Here is a 15725-nt window from a genome sequence, read left to right on the forward strand (position 1 = left end):
CACAATAAATATAAAGTGCTTGTCTAAGTACTTGTTATGTATTATGTCTAAAGTTGAAATAATAAATCATTTTAGTTATCAATATCTAGAAACTTCCATTTGATTGTGGAAATTACACATAAGTTCCCAAAGTAATGATCGATAAAGTGTTCAAAGGAGAAGAATGCATTTATTTGATTTAGATGTTTTATTGCATGGTGTGATTTTATTGATGTTGTTGTCAAAATGTTGTGTTTTTTTTAAAATTACAGGTCAACAGGAATTGCATATTAGAAATATGGTGTGGGGAAAGGTTTCATGGTATATACGCTCCAAAGGAGAAAGAGACAGGCAGTAGACCAGCCCTCGCTAATTGTAAGATGCATGCAGTAAGCCAGTGCGTCATCCAAGGAGATATTAAAATGAAAATTGTATCATAATTACTAGCTGCAGAACGAGGAAGGTAGACTCTAGAGGCAAAGTGTGAACATGCATCATGTCCATGTTAGGGTTACCAGGACGCTGCACTTCTCAACCCCCACTCAAACTGCATTTGGTGCAGGTGGCATCCTTGGTGGCCTTTGTCCTAGAGCAGACAGACTCTTCTCCAACAATTCACAGAGATCAGCAAGGGCATCCAAACCTCCAGTTATGAAACTGACTGCTGTACTCATCCAATCATCAAAATGGATCTCAGTTTAAAAAATAAACCAACAGAGTGCCATAAAATCCGTTTTCCAGATGCAGAGTTTATCTGGTGGAAAGAAGGGAAGAGAATAAGGAGCCAAATGGAGCCAAGATGGAGATTCAGAAATAAAGCTGGAGCGTATTTTCCATAGATGTTGGGGCTTGCTCTGGACTATCTGAAGAGTGTTTAGGAGGGTTTGATCACTTTCGTTGGAATTGTTTCTGGGAGGTTGAGCCTTAAGTCTGGCTGGCAGTGGTTCTCACTATGAGTGCAGCAACCACAGGCAGAGAGCAATTCGGGAACAACAGAATGCACTGGTTGAGTAGAAAGAACGTCGTCAGGAGATCTGATACCACAGATGCGGAGGAGAGCAACAATCAGGCCACCGACCGCCCGTGTCAGAGCTTTGCTGTGTGCGTAGATCATCTGCCTTCTAACCGTAGGGGCATTGAGTGGCATGAGAGAGCCATGAAAGAGACTGAATTGGGCTTTAAGATCACTATATTTTCTATTATACTCTAAAATATCTTGTATATGTTTCCTTTACACCTGGGGAAGTACATAAAAAACCAATGTTTTAGACAGTACATTTGTCGTAAAGTCAGTGTATGGAGATAGTAGTTCTCTGCATTCAAGATACATGAACTTGAACAAATACTTTACACACACTGCTAGTTGTCAGCCATGATTTTATTCTTTATCACTGGTACAGGTGTTAATATTTAATAATGCATTAAGGTATGAAGAAACTTAATTATTCATGCAATTCCCAAACTTTTCTTAAGATAGAGATTTTAATACACACAGAAAATAAACATGGTTTTTATTGATCATCAGGTATTTACTTAAGCTAATACTAAAAGAAAACACTAAAAAAAGTTAAATAATATTTGGCCTTTACTTGGACATCTTGTGGCCACTTGGGGCAGAAGACACATTGTAGACAAATGTGTGTATGCACACACATGCTGATGAAAAGGCAGTGTGATTTAGGGCTATAGGAATTCAAAGAAGTGTATGGTTGATGCTAGACTTAAAAGAGAGAGTTCTTCAACACCAGCACCACACACACATGTGCAAATGTGCACAGTTTAATTTTTGTGGCCTTTTACTTCCGGAGCTTCCCCGCACTGTTATGAAGATAAGAGCCCCAGCATGGTGGAGTTATCAGGCATCAGAGAGCAGGAGACTTACTGAACCTCACACCCTACACCCACAAGACAGAGGGCATCTGCTCTTCAGAAACTTCAAGATGACACCTGAATGCATAACCATGTGTGCAATTAAAAAGCACACTTACACTGCATCATTGCACATGCACAAATGCACTTCCATGTACATAAATAATCTACATTTATTACACTAAGCAACTGAATATGCAAGCAGAAAATGGGATAAACCATATGTAAAATGGGAACTTTGATCCACAACTTAGAGCCAACTTCCAAGGACACCAACCCCTCATCCATGATGAGCAACTTTGGAAGACAGTCCGCTCTGGCCAGTCTTAGAGGAGGAGCAATTGCCATCTCTAGTGAAACCAGGGAGCTAAATTAATAATTTTTGTAACAATCAACTAAAAATGTCCAGCACTTGATTAATAGCTGACAGCTTCTGTATTTTTTTCTGCCCAATAACAAATTAGAAGCAAACATAGAAAGCCAAATATATTCTCTTAACCAATTATGTAAGACTTTTTGGTTCTGATTAACCTGCCTGCAACTACCTTTTGCCAACAGCTACTAATCAGGACATAACTGAAGACTTCATTTCTTCTAGCTAAAGCTTTGATGCTCCTCCGCCTCAGCCTCTGGGTAGCAGTGGCAGTGCATTACTATGCTGTAGCAAGTGAGCCACAGACAGCCTATGCTTTTTCTCACTTGGTTGGTCTTGGTTTATTTCTACAGCGCATTCACACATTCATGTGTGTAGGTGCCGTGGGATTCAAATTAAACTGATATCTACTCTGTTCAATGCTTATTATATTTGCAAATCCTGCATCTGATTTAGAAGCTATACATACACATACTTTATAGAGAATTTTATTCAGTTATATACCATTTATTATGTTACACACGTGTTATCTGGCATGGAATAACACGCAGGACATTATTTCATCAAAGTAAAATTCCATCCTTCACTCGGATATTTAGTTAGTATTTTGCAAGTTCCTGCACATACACACATACACACACGTGCACACGCACACACACGCATGCAAAATTCCTCAGAGTTTTCTTTTTTATGCTCTGTCTCAGCCATGTGCCAGGTCTCTGGCTCACCAGGGCTGTGCAAGACACTCAACGCTTTCCAGAACATAGACTGCAGCGAGGCCCCTGCGCAGTGGGCTTACAACCTAATTAGACAGAGACAGTTGACCAACATATGCCCACGGACTCCAGTCGGCCACTTATTTATTCTCTAATTAACACGGAGCAGCAGGACCACAGCCCCGCTGTGCTCTGGAGCAGGAGAGCGTCTGTGTGCACCGCGTACGCTGTGGGAAAGCAGACGCAGCTTCCACAGGGGTTTCCGCATGCATCATCCGCTCCTACTCATCTCCATAATTAACATTCCCAGGCAGAGCTGGCTGAGACTGCATTTGGCCTAACAAGCGGATCCTCACACTGTGGAACCGTTTGCTTGCGCTGTCTTGATTCCCAGTACCAGGGGATGGTGACCTGGAGGTGGCCTGTGCAGCTCTGTGGACAGCTACAGTGCTGGCCCACTGCAGGGAGGTCTGCACCTGCTGGGTCAGGTGGTCAGGCCCGGGGGCCTCTTCCCTGTTATTCCCACTGACCTTTCTAAATGTTCCTGTAAGTGGTTTTTAAAAAATTCTTTCTTCTCTGTTTTTACTTAGTTTTCCAAACATTTAAAATGACCTGAAACACAGAATGCTACATGCTTTTTAAAGATAGTATCCTCCTATATTATTGTGAGAGAAATGCAAGATCTAGAACCAATCAGGCAAAATTTGAGAAAACTTCTGCAATGCCTACCAAAGGCTCACATGCATTCGCTAGATGGAGTCCCTCACAAGGCGGCAAATGATTTCACTACTCATTAACTGTTCATCCAACAGGAAAATCTTAGATTTGTTTCAACTGTGGATGGATTCAACAGTGGAGAAAGGTAAAGCCAAACTTTAAAAGTTGCAGACACTAAATATATAACAGTTACAACCCTCTAATGCCTTTCCTAAGTCTATTAAATAGGGATCTTGATTTACATTGCCCTAGTGGTAATCATAATTTATATTTTTGATTTATAAAAACCACAGTATTATGATGAGTTTTTCACCCTGAGATTTTCAATCAGATATGGGCAAGCTGAACATTCTCTTTTTCTTTGTGGTTTTACCCCTCACATTCCATTCTGCTTCTAATAAAAAACAGTGTAGGTTTTGGAAAATAGGATTTGTATAATACTATACTTCATCATTTAAAGTCAGTATTTTTTAAACTCACACAGATTTTCAGTGTGTAGTTGCACTGTTTACAGCATTTTGAAGTAAATTTGAAAATATTAGAAAAAATTGCGCCTTGGATAAACCTCATTGACTACAATACTGCCACTGTGCAAAGCTAAACTTGAAAATATTAAGTCGATCTTTGAGCTATTAAATTCGTGAAGCAGGAATTTAACCCTGGCACACAGGTATACTTCACATAAATTGTGAGTCTGCTCACCTGCTGCCGTGTTACTGAAGGAGAGACGCATAGATAGAGTTTAAAGAAACTTTCATACCTGATGATACAAAAAGAGCCTGCCTTCACAAGTAAAGAACAAAGGGGTGACTGACAATAAAACCCAAAATGAAAAGCCTATCTATTGTCTAATGAAGTATCATTTATTTCAATATAAAATGCTACATCTGGAATTTGAAGCCTTTCAATTCTGTCTCTCTCTCTTACTCTCTGTCTCTATCTCGCTCTCTCTCCCCTTCCCATCCTCCAGTTTCATCATGGAAATTTCATGCAGTAAAACAGGAAATTCCATCCAAGTTTCTCTAACCTCAGGGCCTCCTGCAAGCAAGCTGGAGAATCAGTGTTCTGTCACCTCTGAGAATAGAATTCATTTTGGATTCTTGTATTACCTGCCTCTGGGACTTGGGCACTTATTTGCTGACTGACTGAATTATTTTAACTTTGGTATGATATATGTGTCCTTTATTGCGGTTTTAAATTTAGTATTTTTAAAATTGACACTAGATTGAAATTGTTAAAAGTATAATGCTGCCTCCCCAATAAAATGCTGCACTTAAAATTACAGAGTAAATGTTCTAAATAAAACTAATAATCAATTTAAAGAAATCATAACAACTGAATTCTCAGATTTTTAGCTCTAAAATACTATCATTGAACCAAATAATTTTCCTTAAGCAATAAAACTCGCAAATAATCATAACTATTGGCAAGTTGGTAAAACAAAAGTAAGATAATTTTGTAATCATTTGTAAGTTTAGTTGTTTTGATAGCACTTTAAGAGGGAGAAGCAGCATTTCTGGGCACCTGCCAGCTGACCATCTGTCTAGGTTGGCTGTAGAGAATCAGAACAACTGAATTTTTTGGCACATCTAATTACTGTGAGCAACTACCAACCATGTTTTACTTCACAGCAGAAGAAAATATTACCAAAAGATTGGATTAATTTAAGAGACATCAATGAGAATTTAAGGACATCGATAAGAACCCCTAGGTGAGTTCAGTAAAATGTAAGTGAATTAAACTGAGTTTATTCTCTTATCCTTTCCGATGCATTTTGAAGAAACAATAACTAATACTTTCCCTCTATATTGTACAAAATAACAAATGAGAAATGTTTGCTTTGCAAATACCTCTCGATGATAATGTAATTTTTTTGCTGAAATATTGAGATGGAAGAATGACGGCTATGCATTCGGCTATCAGGTGAGCTGACTATGAGAGATGCCAACTTGTGTTGTCTCAAATATGGACAAACTTCCAAGAAAATAAAATTAGGACTGAAGGGTGAATAAGGAAGAGGGACAGGTTAAACGCAATGAGGTAAATCAGAGAGTTGGAGAAAACTCTGATCAGAGAATCAGATTGGGGCTAAGTCAAATTGAGTTTTCTGTAGCACTTTTATAAAACTACGTTTATGCAATAGGTAGCCAGTAACTAATTTTAAGCAATGGAGTCCTAACACTGGCAGGATATAATGTGTGGGAGAAAGTATATTGAATGTGTGAGGAAATTCTTATAATAGCACAACTTATAAGAGACGCTGTCTTCACGCAGACAAATGGAGAAGGAGAAAGATGAAGCTAAGACAGACTTGAAATACAGTCACGCTCACATCACAGTGAGGATCTGTTAGAGGGAGTATCTTGCTGGGGCATTTTGTTGTTGCACAAACAGGATGGAGGATACATTACACAGATCTAGAGGGTTTCAGGGTGTATGCTACACCACCTACGTTATGTGTGTATGTGCAGATACTCATATATGCATATATATATATATATATATATATATATAATATCTACCATTACTGGTGCTAAGGTCATGAAGAGCAAAACATCATGACATTAAATCAACACAAGGAAAAAGTATGCAGTGAAAAGACAGAAAACAGGAGATTTGCAAAGTGGCTGCTCATGTAACACAGCATCCTGCCTCTCAGGAATTTTTTGTAAGTAACAAAGATGCACTGTAAACAGTGATGGTAAGTGAGCAGGGTGAGCACTGCTCAGTTGCTTCTTATCACTGCAGAGGGTTGTGTGGTTTGCACTTTTAGAGGCCTTGTGGAGCAGTAGGCTTGTTTATACCAACACCACGAGCATGTGAACTACACGCTGTGCTGTGACACAGTACCTGCACTACATGGCTCTACCATCTCACGTGTGTTCTGCTGTTGAGTGAGACACTGGCTTGTAGAAGAGGAATGTCACTCACCTAGATTTAGGAAAAGACAAAAGAGGAAGTCTTCGAGGTGATTCTAATGTTTCTTATTTATACACAAAAACATTGCCCATTGCTATCTTTTCAAAACATATGTCAAAATTCACAAGTATAAGTGGATCCATGGCAGCTGTGTCGCAAAATTTACCTCCGGTTTCGTGTAGTTATTATGAAGTGACATCAAGTCAGTGCAAATCCACTAAGGAAACAGTGCATCTGAAAAACGGTATCAGCAGTTAGGGACACACTGACAAGCAAAATTTAGGGTCTCTGCACTCACAGGGGTGCTGAGATACAAGAAATGCCTACTTAGCGTCATAAGTAGATGGGAAGTATGAGGTTTAAGGAATTCAGCTGGTGGGATGAGAGGAAGTCATTAAATATATCATGTAATTAATATGGCTTGGAAAAATAATTTCCATTCTTTATTTAACCTGGGTGCAGGTTAAACTCTGGTGGGTGGGTATAAGCTTGAGATCCATTTTGACTAATTTGTGGGATCATGAAAGAACTCATGTCATTTCCAGCCCGAGGGAACCTTTCAGTCATCTCTCTTCTCTCCAAAATTGTGACCAGCAAAATTTAAGATGATGAACATCCCATCATCATAAATCACACACAGAAAGGGAACTCAATCCATGACAGGCGTGAAGCCTAATTGAGGAAATTTAAACTTATTTAAATTTGCAGATTTAGAGTGGTTGTCACTGTATCACAGCCTCCTGCAGCTTGTCCAACACAATCCAGCTGTGGCTCTCATAAACATTCCTCACTTCCAGCCATCAGGAAACTCATTTCTAGATTCCTCTCTGGAGGAGCTGGCTTAGCAGTGACTTAGTCTTGCTGTTAGATACACATCCAGTTAATGATAAGTTAAAGAAATGGGTTAAAAGATTTATGGGAAATGCAACACACTAAGTACTAGGAGAAGTCTCCTGCCACTGCTGAGCAGTGCAAGCTGCCACACAGATGTGCATTCACTAGTGCAGAATCTGTAGAATTTTCTGCAGGAACTGACTGGCCTCTGGGACAGACCTGCTGACAGCAATCTGAAAAACGCTCCAGCATTAGCTTGGCTGGACCGGGGCTAGGTGGACTCTAGAGGTAGTTTTGATTTGCATGTCTCTAGGAGCTAGAAGTGTTTTACATTGGTTATGTGCACGTGTAAATGTGGCAAAAATGAATCCACTGATCTGTATGACCAGTAAAAACAGAATGAAAAAAATAAAAACAAACAAAATATGAAGGAAATGCTGCAAGATTTAATTGAACAAACAACCTAGAGAATAAAACAACTGAGAATAGGAAAAACAAAAACACATTGAAAATTAGAATGTTAATGTGGTAGGAGAGTCTCAGATATTTCTTTTAAAAAACTGAAACATAAATATACCAAAGAAATGACATTTCTGGGATAGAAGATATAGGTCTAGCTATAAGAAGTTTCCCATACTATGAATAAAAGACAAATCACCAATTTTAAGCCATATTATTGTGAAATTTTTAAACATTAAGGATAAAAGAATCCATGTAAGAGTAAGATTTGTTTCAAAAGTTTTTTAAAAAGGATAATCTGTAATTTCACCAAAGATGGTAAGATGCCTGCATATTTTACAATAAGAATATTTTTAAATCCAAGGTTTTGTACCCAAATTCATCATCAAAGGCAAAAGAAATTTTAAAATATAGAAAGACTTCAGAATACACCCCATTAGTGATATGGAACAAACTAAAAGCCTAGGAATCAGGTACCCAAGCCATGAAAATGGGGGAGACAACCTCAGGGTGACAGTACTGAGAAGCACAAAATCCAGACCAAACGGGGCAAGAAAGGTCCAAGAATAGCCATGTTCACTGAGGAAACTGGAACTCACCTGTTACGGCTTAAGTCTAGGTGTCCCCCCAAAGCCTCTTGTGGTCATAAGTGGGCACTTTTGGAGACGGCTGGATCTACGGTGGGTGACTCTGGCATGGACTCCTGGTGCAATGCTGAAGTCAAGGGCACTAGGGTTAAGGGTATGAGAGCTACCCTCCCCCCGAGGAATCTGGGTAAGCTGGAAGGGATGGAAAGGCTCGGTCTGTCCTTGTAGCTTTGCCACCTTCCGACTACTATAGACTGTCTCCTCTGAGATTCCCATTCGCCATGCAACCCTACCTTGGAGCCAGCTGAATATGGGCTGAAACCTCTACCAAATATGAGTCAAAAAAAGCCCTTTCCTCCTTAACTTTGTGGGTCAGGTATTTCAGCAATAAGAGATGAGTGACTGTGGGGGATGAACTAATGGTCAACTTGTGACACACAGCAGAACTGAATCAGTACAGTGCTGGATGTGGAAGGTCCACCTGAGGATTGCTGTCAACAGCATAAAAAGAGAACTGGAGTGGGAGGTGGTGTGCTGTTGATTCTTCTGGAGAAGTTCATTATGATGACTTTCCTAATGTGAACCCAGCTATTATTGTTGGAGGATCTTGGGTCCTTGCTGAAGCTGAGGGTGGTTGTGGTTCTTTTCGAGGGAGCTCTGGTCTTTACCTTGAGTGGTGCTTCCTGGCTCAAGCACAGATCTCTCAGCCTGCTAGCCCAGATCCTTCATCTTTCTGGTACATACTTCCACTGATCTGTGGCCTTCCCAGGCAGATCCTTGATACAGACTTGCATGAGACATGGCTGTGGGCTCTAGGTCTTCAGCTGGCCTTGTGCAGAACAGTGCTGTGGGATCCAGGCCCTCAGTTAAGTTTTTTATGTCTTTACTGTGTGGACAAGTCTTCCACATTCTTGCATTTGACTTTTTCGGTGGATGTTATAAAATAATCTTTTAAATTATGTGTCCTGTATTAAATTTATTCCCTTTAAGACCTGACTACGTCAGTAACTAACACGTCACCCTACTCACCTTTGAAAGCTAAAAATGCTGATTTCATAGAGGAGAGCGAAGCAATGATCACTAGAGGATCGGAGGGGAGTGGGAAGGCAGGAGAGAGCAGTGGGATAGCAGGTACCAAGGTGCAGTTAGACACACAGGAAGAAGTGGGGTAGAGTGTGTCTCAGCACAGTGTAGCAACCACAAGCTAAAACAATTTATTGTGTATTTGAAAATATCTAGAAAGGATGAAAAGTTCATGACACAGAGGAATGATAACTATTTTAGGAGGTGAAGATGCTAATTACTCTGATTTGATAATAAAATACTGTATAGCTGTATCAAATTATCATTCTCTGTCCTGTAAAATGTACAGACATCATGTGTCAACTAAAAACAAATAAAAAACCAACACATATATGACTTATTTAACTTTTTTCTTTTTCTACTTCTCTCACTCGCCTCTCTTTCTCTTTCTTTCTTTCTCTCTCTCTCTCTCTCTCTCCCTTTAGTGCTTGGGATTAAACTCTGAGACCTTTTCACCAGCTCTTTCTTTTTTAGAGTTTTAAGACAGCATCTCAGTGAATTGCTAAATTGCCCGGAATGGACTTGAACTTGCAATCTTCCTACTTGGCAGGGTTACAGGCATTGGCCACCGCATCTGGCTAGAGCAGAGTTTCTGATACATAGGTGACAAAGCCTGCAGGACTGACAATGCATCTGAGGTAGTTAAAAATATTGTTATGGTTTGTGTCTGTATATTTCCCCAAGCCTCAGGCAGGTACAGGTCAGGCTTTTCAGAGGTGAGTGTGCGTTACATCTGCCCTAGTGTGGGTAGTTTGCATACAGTCTAAGGGGCAGAAAGTCTCATCGCTCTCTCACTGCCTTTGCTGTCTTCCACCACCATAAACTGTTGCCTGTCTGCCATGTGCCATCCTGCCTTGGAGCTAACCATTTATGAAACCTTTACAAATTGTGAACTAAATAACCCTTTTATCCCTTAACTTTGGGCATCAGGTATTTTGTCTCAGGAATAAAAAAGTAAAAGGCAAATATGAAGCATTCCTAGCAGGTATTGTTGAAAACAAGAAAAATCTGCTAAGTAGATAGTAAGAAAATAGTTGGAACATACACAAATAAGCATACGACACATAAAGAGTTCATAGAGATAAATGTTCTTTCATGAAACATAGCATAAAACAGCATTTGATTTAATGGTGAACAACATTTACATAGTCATAACAATATAAATTCTATTATCTGAGATAATTTTAAGTATTATGACTGGGCAACAATACAGACAGAAAATGAGGAGAGGTTAAAGGTTTCTAAAGAGCCAAGTCTTTATGTTATCAGAAAGTCAGCTGAGATCAGTCAATCATGGTAAATCAGAAAATAACACTATAGACATACTAGTCTCATAAAGGATAGAAATGATGGAGCAAAAACCTGAGGAGTTGAAAGTGTTGATCCCTGAAAAGTGGAAACATGAGAGTGGTGATCGATTAAAACCACCGATATCCTCTACTGCTGGATTTAAGTTACATATCACGTAAAAACTGATAAACTGGTCAAGGTGTTCACTGTTTAACCTGTCTTTGTTTTAAAATACCTTTAGTGCATGCTACAAGATGAACTTTAATAATTCTGCTAGGTTCCAGATAACAGTAGGTGTATTAGTTATATGGATTATATATGCGGCATGATAATCACATAGATTATGGTCATAAATAATGTGTAAATGAACAGGTATAGGCATAAGTAGATAATATTTGAAAACTTATTTTTCTGTAAAATTTTAGTAGTATAACTGTATGGTCAGTAACCTAAAAATCCTGTAGTACTGTGTATATGCTCCTGTATATTAATTATTTTATCATTTGCTATAATGTACTTGCTGATTCTATAGAATTCTTGATTTCAGAAAAAAGGTTAAAATTTCAATTAATTTCATATAATGATATTATATAGATAAGAATAATTTTAAAAATTCCAGATTGATTTCAGTAAGATATTCTTTTAAATTTTCTGATGAAATTTGCTGATGAATTATGAATGATATATGTCTATAACATAAAATGTCATCTCCTGTAACAGTTCATCTTTAGACTGTAAAGGCAACAAAATTAATCACTTGTATTTAATACTGCACTTTATATTGGACAAATAATATTTCATTTGCAACCTTAGGTGTATAAGGATGCTGTTAAGAGTTATGTTAAGGTCTTCAATATTAAATGTGCCCACTGAATCAGATTATTATTGCTCATGTATGCACACATTAACTCTACCAACCTCAATAACATCATTGGCTTCTTTTGTTACAAAGCTTTGCCTGTTCACTTGCTAGAAGAGCTGACTTCTGCTGCTAAGGAAACTATATGAAAGTAGATTTTGTGCAATGGGAAGGGGACGAGAGACAGAGGGTGTGGGGAGGGAGGGAGAAAGGAGGGTAAGAGTTAAGATTTGTTAACTCCGTGCACCAGCTTTCTGTGATAAGTGTGATCGTTATGTACTGTATGTGTGTGCTAGTGGAAAAGAAAGCCTAATGACAAATTCTTCTTTCATATGTGCTGTGTAAAACCTTACAATGAACTTTATTTGCTTTTCATAAGTCATGTTTTACGTCTGTAGGAAAGCTGAGGAATCCCACATTGGTATGACATCACAACGTCCTGTGAAAATACTCGCACAGACCTCAGGAGCCTGCTCATTGCATCTCCACCTCCAGCACACGGCCACCCTCCCTCATCGGGACCGCTGCAGTAATACTGTGCTCTGATTGCTCCAGCTTTGCTTATAGGCAGCTTTGGCACATGCCGCTCTACTCAGACACATGATGGTCACCTTCAGCCCCCAGCTGTCGTCCCAACACAAAGGTCATCTCGCGATCTGTAGACGTGGTGAGTTGCCTCTACCACAGGCTCTGAAAGTGCTGTTTATTCTCTTTGCATTACAATGTGCCCCAAATAGTTTGTTATAATTTCATGAAGCACTTGTAAATTCTATGCCTGTAGAAGGTACTCTGTGTTCACTCCCACATAATTTTTATATGTATGAACTGGATCAATGCATGATAGTTTAATTCATTAATTACATTATAATGGTTAATATGTGTGCTGATTCTTAAAGTTTTAATGCCAAAGTTAAAGTTAAATTTAGAGCTATGTTATATTACTTATTTTCTCAGACAAATAGGTTTAACTATTTTCCAACATCTGAACCAAAAAGCACCCATCATGATCTCAAATCCGTAGATTATTTTTATTTTATACTATCTCCCTTAGTATCCCGTATTTCCTGGTATTCATTGAAGTTACTCTTTCTACTGAAGAAGCAAACAATCTGAAGTTATAATCTGAATATGGTGATTTTATTTATTTATTTATTTATTTATTTATTTATTTATTTGTCTTTTTCGTTTTTATCGGTACCAGGGATTGAACTCACGACTGCCTGCTTGCAAGGCAGGCTCTTATGCCGCCGAGCTAAATCCCCAGCCCCCGGTGATTTTATTTTTGAAGACTCCCAAGTTGTGGTAGTCTTGCAAATCTTGAAAAATGCTAGCGTTCTCTAAATTTCAACATGTTTCTGCCAAGAAGAAAGGGAGGGTTTATACAATGGGCAAGAAAAATGACCCATTGAATTATTGCCATTGAACAAATAGGGATCAAATATTCCAGTAGCTCCTGTGGACATGAAGAGATAAATGTAAAATATATCGTCTCCTCGAGAAACGATTTTGTGGGAACAATGATTGATTTATAAAAATGATCACACAGAATAGCAAGTGTACTAATATCTGAGTGTGAAGTATTGTCATTTCCCCCTGTATTTTCAGAAATATTCTTTTAGCAAAAATTATACTCCTGACTTTGAAAGTTCAAGGACTCTTTCAGACTAGAAGATCTAATATCAGACTCCCTTAAAGTGCATCCCACCATTTAGATTCTGAAACACTGTCAATCTCTCTATCTTTAAATTACCTCTATCTTCAAATTAAATTGATTGCATTCATGGAATGGTGTCAGCCTGCAGCTTTACATTAATAAGTGAATGATATATTCTTTTAATTGTGTTTGCTAATCTGAATTTTATGGAACACTTTCTCTCCTTCCCTTCATAATCCTCTCTGTATATTTTCAGGCAAAATGCTGGAGGGGCTCCAATTTTGAAGTGTTAAATTATCAAGTGAAATCATAAGAGCAATTTATAAAAGAGATAGTTGGGAATTAAAATACAAAAATCGCTTAAGGTAAAATACAGGAGGGAACTCTCTTGCTGCTATTATGAGACCCTGTGGAACAGATGGAACTGACTCTGTGCTTCTGCTTGGGTACCTGCTGTTTAATTATACCCTAATTAATTAAAGCAAAGACTCCTGTGTGTTTTCACTAGTTGTGAGCAGGAGGGCAGTCAGAAATCACTTCGATTCCAGCAACTTCCAAATTAAGACTCGTAATCTCAGGAAAGATGTGTCTACTTTCCCATTGTGGTCATTTTTCAAAAGCAACCATCTCAATGGAGGGATGACCTTACATGTCCTTTCTCAATGACCGAATTCCAGTGATATTTATTAGTGTTCTAAGGACAACTAAGAAATATTTAGGAAGCATATTTAGGCTTTTCGTTGAATGCATAAAGTTAAATATCGACATGTGTGTCTCTCGTGGGTTTATCTTTAGAAAGAAGAATAAATCCTGCACTTTTCTGCATTGAAAACTTGTCCCACAAACATCACTGGTAAGTTGAGGTGTTACTGAGTTGATTTCTCAACTGAGAAAACTGCCTAGAACAACAGCAGGAACATAAAAGTAGAGTATCTGACAGCAGTGAACAGTGGTGGAGGCATAGCATCAATTAGAGTCCGGTCCCAACTCATGGCCTCACCATTCACATTCTGTGCCTCTGTCTCTCTCTTTGTGTTGTGTGTAAGTGCATACTTGTTTTGCCTCTTTGATTTTTACTTCTTTAACGAAGTTTACCATTGCTAACTGTATGAAGAAATGTGGAAATACCTATTTTGTAGAAAACAAATACAGGTAAATGCAGCACATACTCGTGGTATGTGTTAGGTGAGGTTTTGCAAATGTTCCATATATGTTTGAAGCATCACCAATTGGTAGGATGAACTCTAAGCTCAAAAACCATTTGCTAAAAGGAAACTTGTGTTCACTAACTGTTCAGTAGTTGGAAAATTTAAATGATTTATCTCTTTTTATCATTTTCTAATTGAGAGGTCTGCATTCAGTAGTAAGATATTCAATCTAATATAACCTCAAGTCTAATCCTAGGGATTAAATCCACTTTGGTAAACTGCATAAAAATGCATATGCTAGATGTGAATCTATAGTAGGCATAGATGCAGTAGAGTTTAGTTTCCTTTAGTATTTATGTTTGTATTGGAGGACATAAATAATAAATGTGAAATATCTTGTTGTCACTGTAAAAAGACTGTTTCTTGTATAACAGATGTACAATATCTGCAATTATTATGCAATATTAAAGTTGTGTATCTGATTTATTTCACTTAACATAATGATCTCAAGGTGCATTCATTTTCTTTTTTTTTTAAAGAAAGACCAAACAAAACAGAAAATGGGCAGAAATAGTACATATTTTCAAAGAAAAAAAATAAACAATAATAAATCACTAGTTAGTGTTTAAATATTGCTCTGCCACAAATGATTGTTCAAGATACAAAAGTGGAGCACATAAATGGAAATTCAATTAGGCAGACTGCAAACAGTTCTGTTCAAGTATCCAACAAAAACTAATAATATGACTATCAATCCTATACACTTAGACATGTACGCATTTATGCATATCTTCATTTATGTTGAGACCAAACAAAACAGCAGATTAAAATCATTCTGAACAAAGCTTAATAGTATTGCTGGATTTCACATCATGACATTCCAGAATCAGCACTGGGTAATGCAGTGCTTTTTTCTTCCTTCAAAGTATTTGTTCATTTCATCATGTCTCATAAGATCAGTTCTCATAAACTGTTTATAGGTTTTATGCAAACATGAGTCTTAACATGTATTTCTATCCTTTCTATATTAGAGGGAGAAACAGAACAGAACAGGACAAAACAAAACATATTCCTATAGACACATCTAAAAAGATGTGTAAAACTGCTGTACAAGGAATTCTATTATGGTTACTGTGCTATGTCTTGTTATCATCAACAGAACTGGCTATATTATCAGATAAAGTATAGTCGAATATATCATTTCATTATAGAATTAAAACTTTGTAGATAGTGTAAAG

General features: G+C 38.0%; 1 non-coding gene across 1 annotated transcript; it reads right to left on the bottom strand.

Moving 5' to 3' along the window:
• Positions 1-4107: 4107 nt before the first annotated feature.
• Positions 4108-4253, bottom strand: LOC111756278 (U4 spliceosomal RNA). Its single transcript, XR_002790773.1, has one exon. It is a non-coding gene; the product is annotated as a U4 spliceosomal RNA (small nuclear RNA).
• Positions 4254-15725: the final 11472 nt, after the last annotated feature.

This window comes from Cavia porcellus, unplaced genomic scaffold (genome assembly GCF_034190915.1).
Source record: "Cavia porcellus strain 051 isolate PalLab524CR breed Dunkin Hartley unplaced genomic scaffold, mCavPor4.1 scaffold_14, whole genome shotgun sequence".
NCBI lineage: Eukaryota > Metazoa > Chordata > Mammalia > Rodentia > Caviidae > Cavia > Cavia porcellus.